The sequence below is a fragment of the Patella vulgata genome, chromosome 8 (assembly GCF_932274485.2).
Source record: "Patella vulgata chromosome 8, xgPatVulg1.2, whole genome shotgun sequence".
Classification (NCBI taxonomy): Eukaryota; Metazoa; Mollusca; class Gastropoda; family Patellidae; genus Patella; species Patella vulgata.
Window position 1 is genome coordinate 14,133,093 of NC_065886.2, and position 11,424 is coordinate 14,144,516.

The 11,424-nt window shown below is 38.7% G+C and overlaps 1 long non-coding RNA gene across 1 annotated transcript in view; it reads right to left on the bottom strand.

Annotated features, from left to right (window-relative positions):
• Positions 1-7,654, bottom strand: part of LOC130014113 (uncharacterized) — a 30,685-nt gene extending 23,031 nt beyond the window's left edge. The window contains exon 1 of the long non-coding RNA XR_008789092.1: positions 7,551-7,654. This is a non-coding gene — a long non-coding RNA (uncharacterized LOC130014113). The remainder of the gene's footprint in view (positions 1-7,550) is intronic.
• Between the last annotated feature and the right edge of the window lie 3,770 nt (positions 7,655-11,424).

Genomic DNA, 11,424 nt, shown 5'->3' on the forward strand with positions numbered 1-11,424 from the left:
ATCCGATTTTGACTAAACTTGAAATATTGGCATGTTTTAGCGTGTCAAGAGAAAACAATTTTTTTTATCCGACTTAAAAAGCCGTTTAAATATATCACCGTTGCATCATAATGCTGAAAATCGGACCGAACTGCGGGACAAATTGGCCACTCCCTGTACGCAAATAGTGTTAAAAGTATGTAATAACAAGGTTGTGGGGGCCATCTAGACATCACAGTTTTTATCCGAATTTAATGAAACTTAAAACGTGTTTATATCCCAAAGATCTCGGTTCCTTTCGATATTTGCGCATAACGGACCTAACTTCCTGGATTATGGCCCCTGATTGTACGAACACATCGCGTTCTTAGCTTGTGGACCCCATAGAGGTCACAATTTTTATCCGATTTAAAAATAAAACGTGTGAATATATCAAGACTACCCACTAAGATCTTGGTTCCTTAACTGAACTTCCTGGATTATGGCCCCTGATTGTTCGAAAAATCGCATTTTTAGCTTGCGGATTCTCTAGAGGTCACAATTTTTTTCCGATTTTAAAAACCGTTTAAATACATCACCATTCCATCATAATGAAGGTTGAATTCGTATTTCGGGAAAATCGAAATGAAACTGCCCGACAAAATGGCAAATTGTGTAATACGAAGGTTGTGGACCCTCTAGAGGTCACAATTTTTTATCCGATTTTGATGAAACTTAAAACATATCTTCATATCCCAAAGACCTCTGTCCCTTTTGATATTTGCACATTTCAGGGCATAACTTTCTGGATTATTGCCCCTGATTGTACAAAAAATCATGTTTCTTTTTAGCTTGTTCTTTATCCATCTCTTGCAACATGCAGGCGTATCCTGCCTGGCAGCCGCTGGTTAATACCCTTATCATTTGCTTGATAAAGACGAGAGTATCCTCGTCGAAACGTTGCTTAGTATTAAACTCAGTAATTGCGTATGCTTAAAATTTTACCTTGTCTGGTCGTTTATTCTTTCTACCTAAAGTACCTGCTGTCAAAAGATGGCAATGTTTCTGACAAGATATGCTAACCTTGCATAGGCAGGAATATTAGTGTATAATTCGTGTTATTTGTCTCATTTTAAATACTGGAAATACCGACAACCACATTTATCATTCTACAATCGGACTTGTGTTATCACGAGTATATTATTGATATTTTATCCAAGGTGATTCGACGGTAATATTTATCAGCACTAACAAAAGTTACTACAAAGAGCCGGATTAACCATGGTCGGGCCCCTGGGGCCTTGAACATGCGGGGGCCCCAAACTAACACAAGTGACCAGAACTTAGGCAGTATTATTCCACACATATGAATATAACTGCATCAAGCTTATTTTGAAGTCGGTTAGTGATAAACAACGGGGAGACACTGAAAGGTCGAGTCATATCCGCGAAGGCCATATCGTTAAGACAAAGTAACCGCCCGGAGTCAATTTGTGACTAACGTCAAACACTGTAAGAACCATAGGATAATACGAGATTCAATCAAGAAATCAGATTATTTCACGTGATCATGATGTGATTTATGCACGGAAAAATTATAAAGCTTATACTGGTTGCTGGACCCTCCAGTATCTTTCACTTCAGAATGGGGCGAATTCTCGGATGTCAGCCGCAACACGGAGCGGGGCCTAATCTCCAAGACTTTCAAAATCTGATGGAGGGCCGAAACACTGCCAGTAGCAAATGAAGTTCTCGGTCCGACCCTTCTCACATCGCTTTTTGCGCAACTTTGATTTTTTTTATGTGGGCAACCTAATGTGGGCAACCCTTGAGCCTGGGCCCCACCGTGCCCCGTGGTTCATCCGGCACTGTTTCTACAGCATGACAATAAAAGCAACTCCATACCCCCCCCCCCCCCCCTTGAGATATGTAAGCTGGTACGTTTCAATCCAGAGCTTCCGGTTTCCGTCAAGTGTACAGGTTTTAAACTGTTCCAGGTAGGTTGGATGGCCGAATGGTTAGCACGTGCGCGCTGTATAATAAGGTCTGTCATTGAGTCAACTGTCGTGGTTTCGATTCCCCGGTTGTACGTGACAAGGAGTAGGGTCGCCTGTCCAACCTCGTGGGTTTTCTCGTGGATTCGATTACCCGATTGTACGTGACAAGGAGTAGGGTCACCTGTCCCACCTCGTGGGTTTTCTCCGGGTCCTCCGCTTTCCTCCCACAGCTAAAGAAATAAAATTAAACCATGTTAGTCCCGAAATGACCCAGTTTGTGTCGAGTGTAGTTAAACTCTCTCTCCTCTCTCTTTATACTGTTCCTTACTTATCAATTTTTCTCGCTTATCTGTGGATAACTACGTGCAGCAGATTCCATGTAGATTTTTAATTGGCTTACGAGCACACTATTTAATTCAAACTGACAGAATGTCAGCTTCTATTGTGTCAGAAACTCAAACAGGTGTTTTAATTTACTTTGCTGTAATACATTTTGCTGATTTTTTTAAAAACGAGCCATCGTCAAAGCAGATACACAGTTTTGGGAATGACAGCAATCCAACCGTTTGAGGGTGTTACAGTAAAATATACTATGCATTTGATCTCATAGGTATAAATAGTATCTAAATTACCGAGTTTGTGTCGAGTGGATGACCCCCCCCCCCTAATAAAACCACATAGAACGCTTTCCTTAAATCGGATGGAACCTGTAGTATCGATGCGTTCGTGGGTTATCCTTGACGAAGTCATGGACAATTACCCCGCGACTAGTTAACTCAACCGATATCTTACGGATATGAAACGGCATACCAAATTTCATTTAAATCCCATCTTAATGAATATTATATAATATAACTATAAATGTCGGTTTCCTGTTCTGTTGCTTTTCACGAGATTTTGCCTGAAACAAACGAGAAACAAAGGGATATCAGTTGGGTAACATATTGTTCCAGAATTAATTGCATTTATTGTCTTGGTGAGATTGGTAATACATATTTAAGACTTTTATGGCAATACAATATTTCTTTTCGTAACTTTCGGTGACTTATATCGAAAATGACAATGACCACGCAATATTTTTTTTTTCGTAACTTTCTCTGACTTTTCCTTAAGCACTTTAATTGTGAGCTTACTGTCCATGATCCAAAAATCTGCAGGCCACGCCATATTTTATTTTCGAAGCTTTCTCTTGACTTTTCCTTAAGCACTTTAATTGCGAAGTTACTGTCCATGATCCAAAAATCTGCATCGAATCTGTAAAACATCATACTATAGTTTAGGCAACTGGAGAACTGCAAAACTCTGAACAAATCTTAATCTGGGTTGTTCGTCTGTATAAATGACCTCAAAGCGGGTAATAGCGAAATTTTGGAGGTCATTCCAACCCATCTTATTTCCTGTAAACTTCCAGTCTGCCTGAAAGTAATATATTATTATTTTGAAGATCTTTGTCGCCTTGATTTATTTTTTGTATTTCGTTATGACTATGATGTATTTGAAAATAATGCGAAGTAGGGCGAACATCATCAAGATGGTTATCAGAAAAAACACCACAACTTGATAAAACCTTTCTGATTTTATTCATTTATCAAAGTCTAAGCAACAGCAGCTTAATGTAATATCTATTTTATTACACTTTGATCACTACAAGTAATATCTAAATCACTTCATCATTCTTTTCAATCACATCAGTATTACTGTTGCCCTTTAAGGAAATCACATTTAGCCCGCCATGGAGAAGCCAATCACAGGTTGACTGCTGGGTTATTTTAATAACAAGTCAGTCTGAAGACACATGATATCTCTTATTTTATCCCAATTCCATTATCTGCAAACCATCTGGATAGAAAACAAGTCAAGACAACTAAAGACATTTGATTCGTCAGAGTTATTGATTTAACAATAAAGGCATTAACATTACTTCCAATATGAAAAATGGAACAAAGGAAAATGCATATGTATAATGTTTTATTTTTCAATGGTTTAACCTTGTGGTTCTCAAATGAAATACGTAAGTATCCAATATGAACCAGCGTTCATATCGTGTTTTTGTCATTTTCCGTAGGTTATTTGGTTGGCAAAATATAATAAAAGAGGTCGCTTATGTCATATATAATAGAATTAGGATTCTTCACCAACAATCGATGCCTAACACCAAACGGTGAAGAATCAGATCAGATTGCTCAGCGGATGGTATTAATTGGTATTGAATGCATTAACGGAAGTCTGAAGCGTTACACAGCCTCACACAGGTGGAAAGGGGGCATCATCGCCCTAGACTTTCCAGACTATTGATCAATAATCCAGTCTCGGATAGCTCCGCACCAGTGTAGTAAGTAGCGTACCAGATACTATATTATGTAGTACCAGAGACTATGTTATGTAGTACCAGAGACTGTATTATGTAATAAGTAACGACCAATTGGGACGTATAAGGAAACTGAAGCCCCAACCGGGTTTCTATTTCAGGCCGTGTTAAGAGAAAATAATCTATTTTACTGACTTCTGTCATTTCATTGGGTCAAGGCAGATATGGAGAATTCCGCCAAGGATGTCTTTGTGGCTTAATTGATCAAATATATGAAAGGTATAAACACACCGTCCTCCACAAACAAACTTTTGCAGTTTAAATTTCCACAAAGCTGCATGATTTTGATTGTTCAATTTAGATATTGGACGTGTCCTGTTTTGTGTGAGTACTAATATTTCAGATAAACGGTAGTTGTGTTGAAAACTAAATATTAATGTAATATATGAATGTACATAAGGCGATATATATTCAATTTGTAAATGTTTTATTGTAATTTGTAATCAGTTATGTTAGATGAAATACGTAAACTTCAGTCGTTTGTGCCAGTTTAGTCCATTGTAAACGTTTATTTTTAAAAAATGATTATTCTGTCATTGGTGAATCAGCCATTACTACTATTCGTTTCAGCATTGTCTTGTAGGACATGTGTTACTTTGTTCATTTCGAATGGCGCCCAAACCATAGAATACACGCCGACATTAGGATCCCATATTTTCACAAGATAACAACATCAAAATTGACCAATGTTGAATTTAAATTTGTGATTTTACTTTCGAATTTTATGGAATATATTGAGCTAGAAACTCCCTTTAAATACGGACTTAGGCAGGGGAAAATGTCAGTCTGATGAAAATATAACGAGACCGTTTCCAACCGGCGGAAACGCGTACATGAAAAACGGGCTTATAATAGACCGTTGCGATTAAAGAAAGCAAACAGGACTTCCCATCAACAAATCTACTATGCATGCAATAGTCGATATAATATGACCAGCATTGTGTTGTACCTGTCAGGTGACTGCACTATTTACCAAGTTAACGTATTACAATACTGGCTGTTATCAGTGAAGCGCAGTTGAATAAAATGTCAATGGACTCTTCAATAAAAACAGCGAACAGCGGGGATTTTAGTAGAACAGGTTGACATAGAGGCATATTTTCTGCGTTCATAAAATATATGAAAATCAGCACCATTTGAATTCAACACTTTTTAATTGTTCGTTCAATTACCCAATATTTCGGTGTACTGTAAAGTACCCAGAACACGGGACTCAAAACCGAAGTCTTGTCCTTGATACAATTGAAATGAAATGGGGCTAATCGTCCTACTGTTCTGCTCCGACTGGGCTGATGAAGACGGACATATGCCACACAGTGTGCTATGAAAGAAATTCTGCCCGGCTACGGCCTACTCTTATATAGAATTCCAGCTGACAAGGGATCGTTTACGTGCACGCCAATGTGTACACCGGACCTCAGATTTCGCCCCATTCCAACGTTTAGACAGCTTTCCTTGTTATTCTCTCCGCCCTGCGCCACTGAAAAGGGGAAACCACGCCAGAAAATCCCGATGAACGTTTATTTCGAGATCTTTTCAACCAATCTTATCGACCAATAAACTCATCATTTTATAAACAAAATCGTAAAATACCCCCCCCCCCCTCCCAAAAAAAAAAAAAAAATTTTCAGTGAATGGAGTGTGGAGCAATTTCTGACTATCTCAATAGCTCGTTAAATAGATCGGCTGAATGAAGCACATCCAATTTGTCGATATATCGAACTATGAGATATCATTATCCTTGATATAATTCAGTGTCTGGTAGTTTGTAGCTTGTAACTGTTCGGGTTACTTATCTTAAGCGTTCGTTAATAAGATTGGAGCTAATAGCCCTGGAAGTAGATTATGTCACTTACGCTTGTACAGCACAAATGGCGATAGAAGCTGTCATCCGAGATCTGTGAGTATTACCCGGCTTAACATGATATATGGAACCGTGTCAATGGTATTACTACATTCACCCATATAATTGAAGTTATTCTAGGCTTTAGGATTCGTGATCAACTTTGTCTTGCTTTACTGATGAACAAAACATGAAGAAGGTGGTTTTATTTCCAAATAAAAGGATAGTTATTTTAATAGGTCATTCCCATCCGCGCAAATTAAACATTTTAAAAGAAATTTGTGGGTGTGGCTAGACACCCAGGTTAGCGAGCCAACGTCCAACACACTGTGCCACCATGGCTCCCAGCTTCGGAAATATAAATGAGCGATTGTCTGTGAGGATGAGGCCTTTTTCAAGTGATGCGATAGCATCTGGGAACTAGTGTGCTCGTCATGTTCAGCCCGCCTGGACTTACGAGACACATTTTTAACGGTTCAATTAAAGCATATCGAAATGAACAAATGGTACAATTTTGCAGACAAAACTGAAAAAAACACAATTTCCAAGAATTGTGTTATTATAGGAAAGTTAAAATAATTAAAAACAGTTCTTTCATAGAAATATTATGATTATGCATTCTTACAGAAAGTATCACGATTGTTTGAACAAACACGACAAAATGGATTTCATACAAAGCACACACGCGATCATTTGGAGGATAGGGGCACTGCATCCTGTAATTTACATTTGTCTATAAAAGAATTTAAAATTAAATTTACTACCTTTACATAAACATGTCTCCCAAGTATGTTGGTTATTAAGAAATTTGCACGGGTGGTGGGGAAAATTTTATATGAATGTCAGTGCCTAGGCTTAACGCGTCATGTATATTATCTAATGCAAATTACTGTTTGACATGGTCTTACAAACTCGGCGCTACGATTATTGACATACATGCCATCTGTATCAATTAATTAGGGACCAATATTAACTTTTATTATTCTGTCTGTCTGTCCCGGTTTTTATTCTGTAGAAGATATCTTTATGAAACTTCAAACAAACATCACCGTATTATAGCAGTTGTAATTTTTGCTGATTAGAATTGGGACCCACGGTGGCTAAGACGCTGGCTCGCTAACCTGGAGTTCCCGTATTCGATCCCTGCATTGGTATATTTTCTGGCGTGGTTCCCGTTCTAAATGATAGAGGAAAAGTTAATACTATTAAACGTGTTAAAGAGCTGCTGTCTGAACATTTGGAAATCCTGGTGATGAGCCTTCGTAAGTCAGACGGACACAGGTGACCACAATGTACGCCGACATTAAAAATAGACCCTAACAGTATATCACCATCGCTAAATAATATATTATTTCATATTTGGTAATAAATTCTTGAGACGTACCTGATCTCATATCTTAAAGACAGTCGATAACTGTAAATGACAGGCAGGCTATGAAGACATCTACACCATTGACTAAGCCACTCGAAGATGTGTGAAGCTATGAAAGCAGTAAAGACAAGCTGCCAATAACTTGTCAGTGTGATGGCTAGAATTAACCCGATTGTATGAAACATACAGTGAAGAGGGATAGCATTATCGCCTTAGTTAAAAGCGGACGTAAATCCCAAGTACTACTAATAAGTAGTAGCCATGATGGAAGGAAGAGCTCGGCGTGGAAACGTTAGACTTATAAATATGAAGATAAATTCACCCGCGGTTACAACATTTCCTCTGAAGAATTCCTATATATATATAAAGAAGCGGAATAGCGTTATCGCTTTAGCTGGAAGCGAGCGTAAATAGCCATACTGGAAGAAAGTGTTCCATGTGGGAACCCTACTCTTATAAATATGAGGATACAAATTGACCCGCATTTAAAACATTTCCCCTGAAGAATTCTAGGAAATTTGAAATGAATTATAAATGAGCAAACCTTTGCCTATTTATCTTAAATGGCATTTATTTCTCTCGAATGAATTTCGTTTTTCATTAACTTGCAAGGATCGGAAGGAATTACAGTAGTGATTGTAATGACAGAATTGTTGAAATGGGGCTTCGTGACTGTAAGTAATAGTACTTTAGTGACGCGTGTTGGATTGAAATCCTCAGTATAGTTAGAATAATTAGATCATTGATTGTTCTCTAATTAACAACCGCTAGAGGCTATAGATACCTCACCGGAAGAGTGACGCATCTTTCCATTCTATATGTAGGTGAACATACCACTAGATATACCGTTTACTACAACTGGTATTATTATATATATTTTGGCATATAATTGTTGTTCGTAAATAAGTATGTTGATTTCAAATAATCTACGCACTAATAATCTGGGGGTGTTCGATCCCTGCATTGGCCAAGAAAGTTCATCAAGATTTTCCGGCGGGGTTCTCCCTTGTCAGTGATGCAGGACTGAGGGCCTGACAAGGACAGTTGTCTAGTCGTTCGGGTGGGACCAAAAACAGAGGTCCCGTGTACATATTGGCATGCAGTAAAAGATCCCTTGACAGTTGGAATTCGATATAAGAATAGGCCATAGCGCCGCTGTCCGGGCAAAATTTCCCTCATAGCACACTGTATGGCGTATGCCCGTCTTCATTAGCTCAGTTCGGAGCAAAACAGTAGGGAGAGAGAAATGGGGTTTAACGTCCACTCGACACAAACTATGTCATTTCGGGACTAACATATGGTTTAATTTTATTTCAATAATTCGCTTGCGCATAGGGGTCTTTAGCAGTGGGAGGACCCGGAGAAAACCCTCAAGGTTGGACAGGCGACCCTACTCCTTGTCACGTACAACCGGGGATTCGAAACCACGCCAGTCGACTCAATGACAGACTTTATGATACAGCGCGCGCACGCTAACCATTCAGCCATCCACACCACACTCCCCAAAAAAAAACAGTAGGACGTTAAAACTCATTTCATTTCATTTCTTAATCTGAAGTTCCAGTAACCGTAGAAATGTGTCCGTGTTCGTAATTATTCTGAAATATATTCTAAGTGAAATTTGTATTGCGTTTCAGATAAATCATACATGTATACAGACTATTGCTTTCTTTTATTGAACCGTTAATTCGGTTCTGCTTTTGCTCTAGAAAGTTCCAGAAGTACAGGCAAGGAAAAAAGGTCTAACGTCGGATTGGACGAAAACCCGAGGCCGCGAGTGCATGTAAAGAAACATGGACTGTTGGAATTCGATGAAAAGTAGCTGTAAATGCAACTGTCAAAATCTCCCTTAAAACACAATGCATGCCCATCTTCATTAGCCTGTGTGGTACAGCAAATCGAGAAGTTCAGACCCATTTCATTTCTCTCCGATTTAAATAAAGAGTTCTCATGACATCCAGAACGACAAAATCATGATTAATTCGATATTATACGAAATTAATACGCCATTACTTCCTCTATCAAACGATAAGCTAGATATATTGAAAGTGTTAATCGAATCATATTTCGTTATTGCAGTCTGTTTTAAAGTGGAGTAATCGTACACAATAAAATACAAACACAATTCTGTGATTTTGTTTAAGGGATGCCATTGCTTATCTGCGGCCATCTTGTGCGAAACTAATACGTCATTACTTCCTCTATCAAACGATAAGCTAAATATATTGAAAGTGTTAATCGAGTCATATTTCATAATTGAAATCTGTTTTAAAGTGAAGTAATCGTACCCAGTAAACTACAAACAAGGTTGTGATTTTGTTTAGGGGATGTCATTGCTTATCTGCAATGCGAAACTGATAGGCCATTACTTCCTCTATCAAAAGATAAGCTACATATATTGAAAGTGATAATCGTGTCATATATAGTCCTAGAACTTTGTTTTAAAGGGGAGTTATCGTGTCCAGTAAACTAAAAACAACGGATTGATAGCGTTTAACGGGGTTTTATAGTACCATGTGAACTACAAGCAACGATTTGATTACGGTTAAGGGATGACACTGCTTATCTAGCGTTGAAATTACAATTCTTAGAACAGTGGCACGAATAGATAAGTCCAAATTAGGTCAATGGATTAACCATAATGGCTAGTGATGATAAGTCAAAGCATTAATCACAATAGCTACTAACTACTAATTTCAAGAGACTTATCCTTCTAGATATTGATCAATTTTTGTTTGAGAATTAATACTAATAAATGGCATTAGTCACACCTCAATTAATCACACGTCCACGATGTGTCTATATATCCATTAATCAGTGGCGCATGTCTCACGTTGTTGAATGGTCAATTTTGAAATCGTTAACTTCCACAGTGAACGGTAAACATATTTTGGCTGTCGGGAACAGAAGATTATGAGAGAGAAAATTAAAATATCGCAACACGTTTTTTCAATCTGTGTTCAAAGATGCGGGTGATAGTTTCTGGCATATAACGAAGTTTTCTTCAAATTTTTGCTTTAACTGGTAATCAAAAGCTCTACACATGATTTACTTTACTCTACAAAGACTATTTGAACGCTCTACGTGAAATGTTTTTGGGAACAGAAACTGATCCCCAAGACCTACTCGTTCTTCTTAGGTTCAACGCTCTTTGAAACAAACGTCAAAGCTCTGCAAATTAAAGCACGGTCGAGATGAAACTCAGCATGCCTGGTCCTTGGACAATAGCGCATTGATTGAATTTCTTTTGATACATTGTCACAATTCCAAGATGGTCGCGATGACGTCATGCTTGGTTACCGAATTACAACTGCGAAGGGTTCTATTACGTGCACGCCAATGTACACACGGGACCTCGACTTTTCGTTCCAACCGGACGACTATACCTTGTCCCTTGCGAGTCCCTCTGTCCTGCACCACTGACAAAGAGGACCCACGCCGGAAAATCCCGATGAACTTTCTCGGCCAACACCCCGGGATCGAACACGTTATCTCCACATTACGTATTCCTATCAGGGAATACAGAAGCGGAAGCTCGTGCGTAGAAGATAACATCCTTGCCACAAGCCATGTAATCGAGAATGTTCAAGAAAGTAAGCATAACCTGTATTGTGTACAATATAGGTAATTACTTTTTGCTTAATGAATTGGCGGCTTGGACCTGGCTTGATCATGCCGAAGCTGAAATGAAATGAAAAGGGGTTTAACGTCCCACTGTTCTGCTCCGACTGGGCTAATGAAGACAGCCTACGCCATACAGTGTGCTATGAGGGAAATTTTGCCCGGACTGTAGCACTATGCCTACTCTTATATCGAATTTCAACTACCACGGGGTCATTTACGTGCACGCCAATGTATACACGGGTCTTCGGTTTTTCGTCCCATC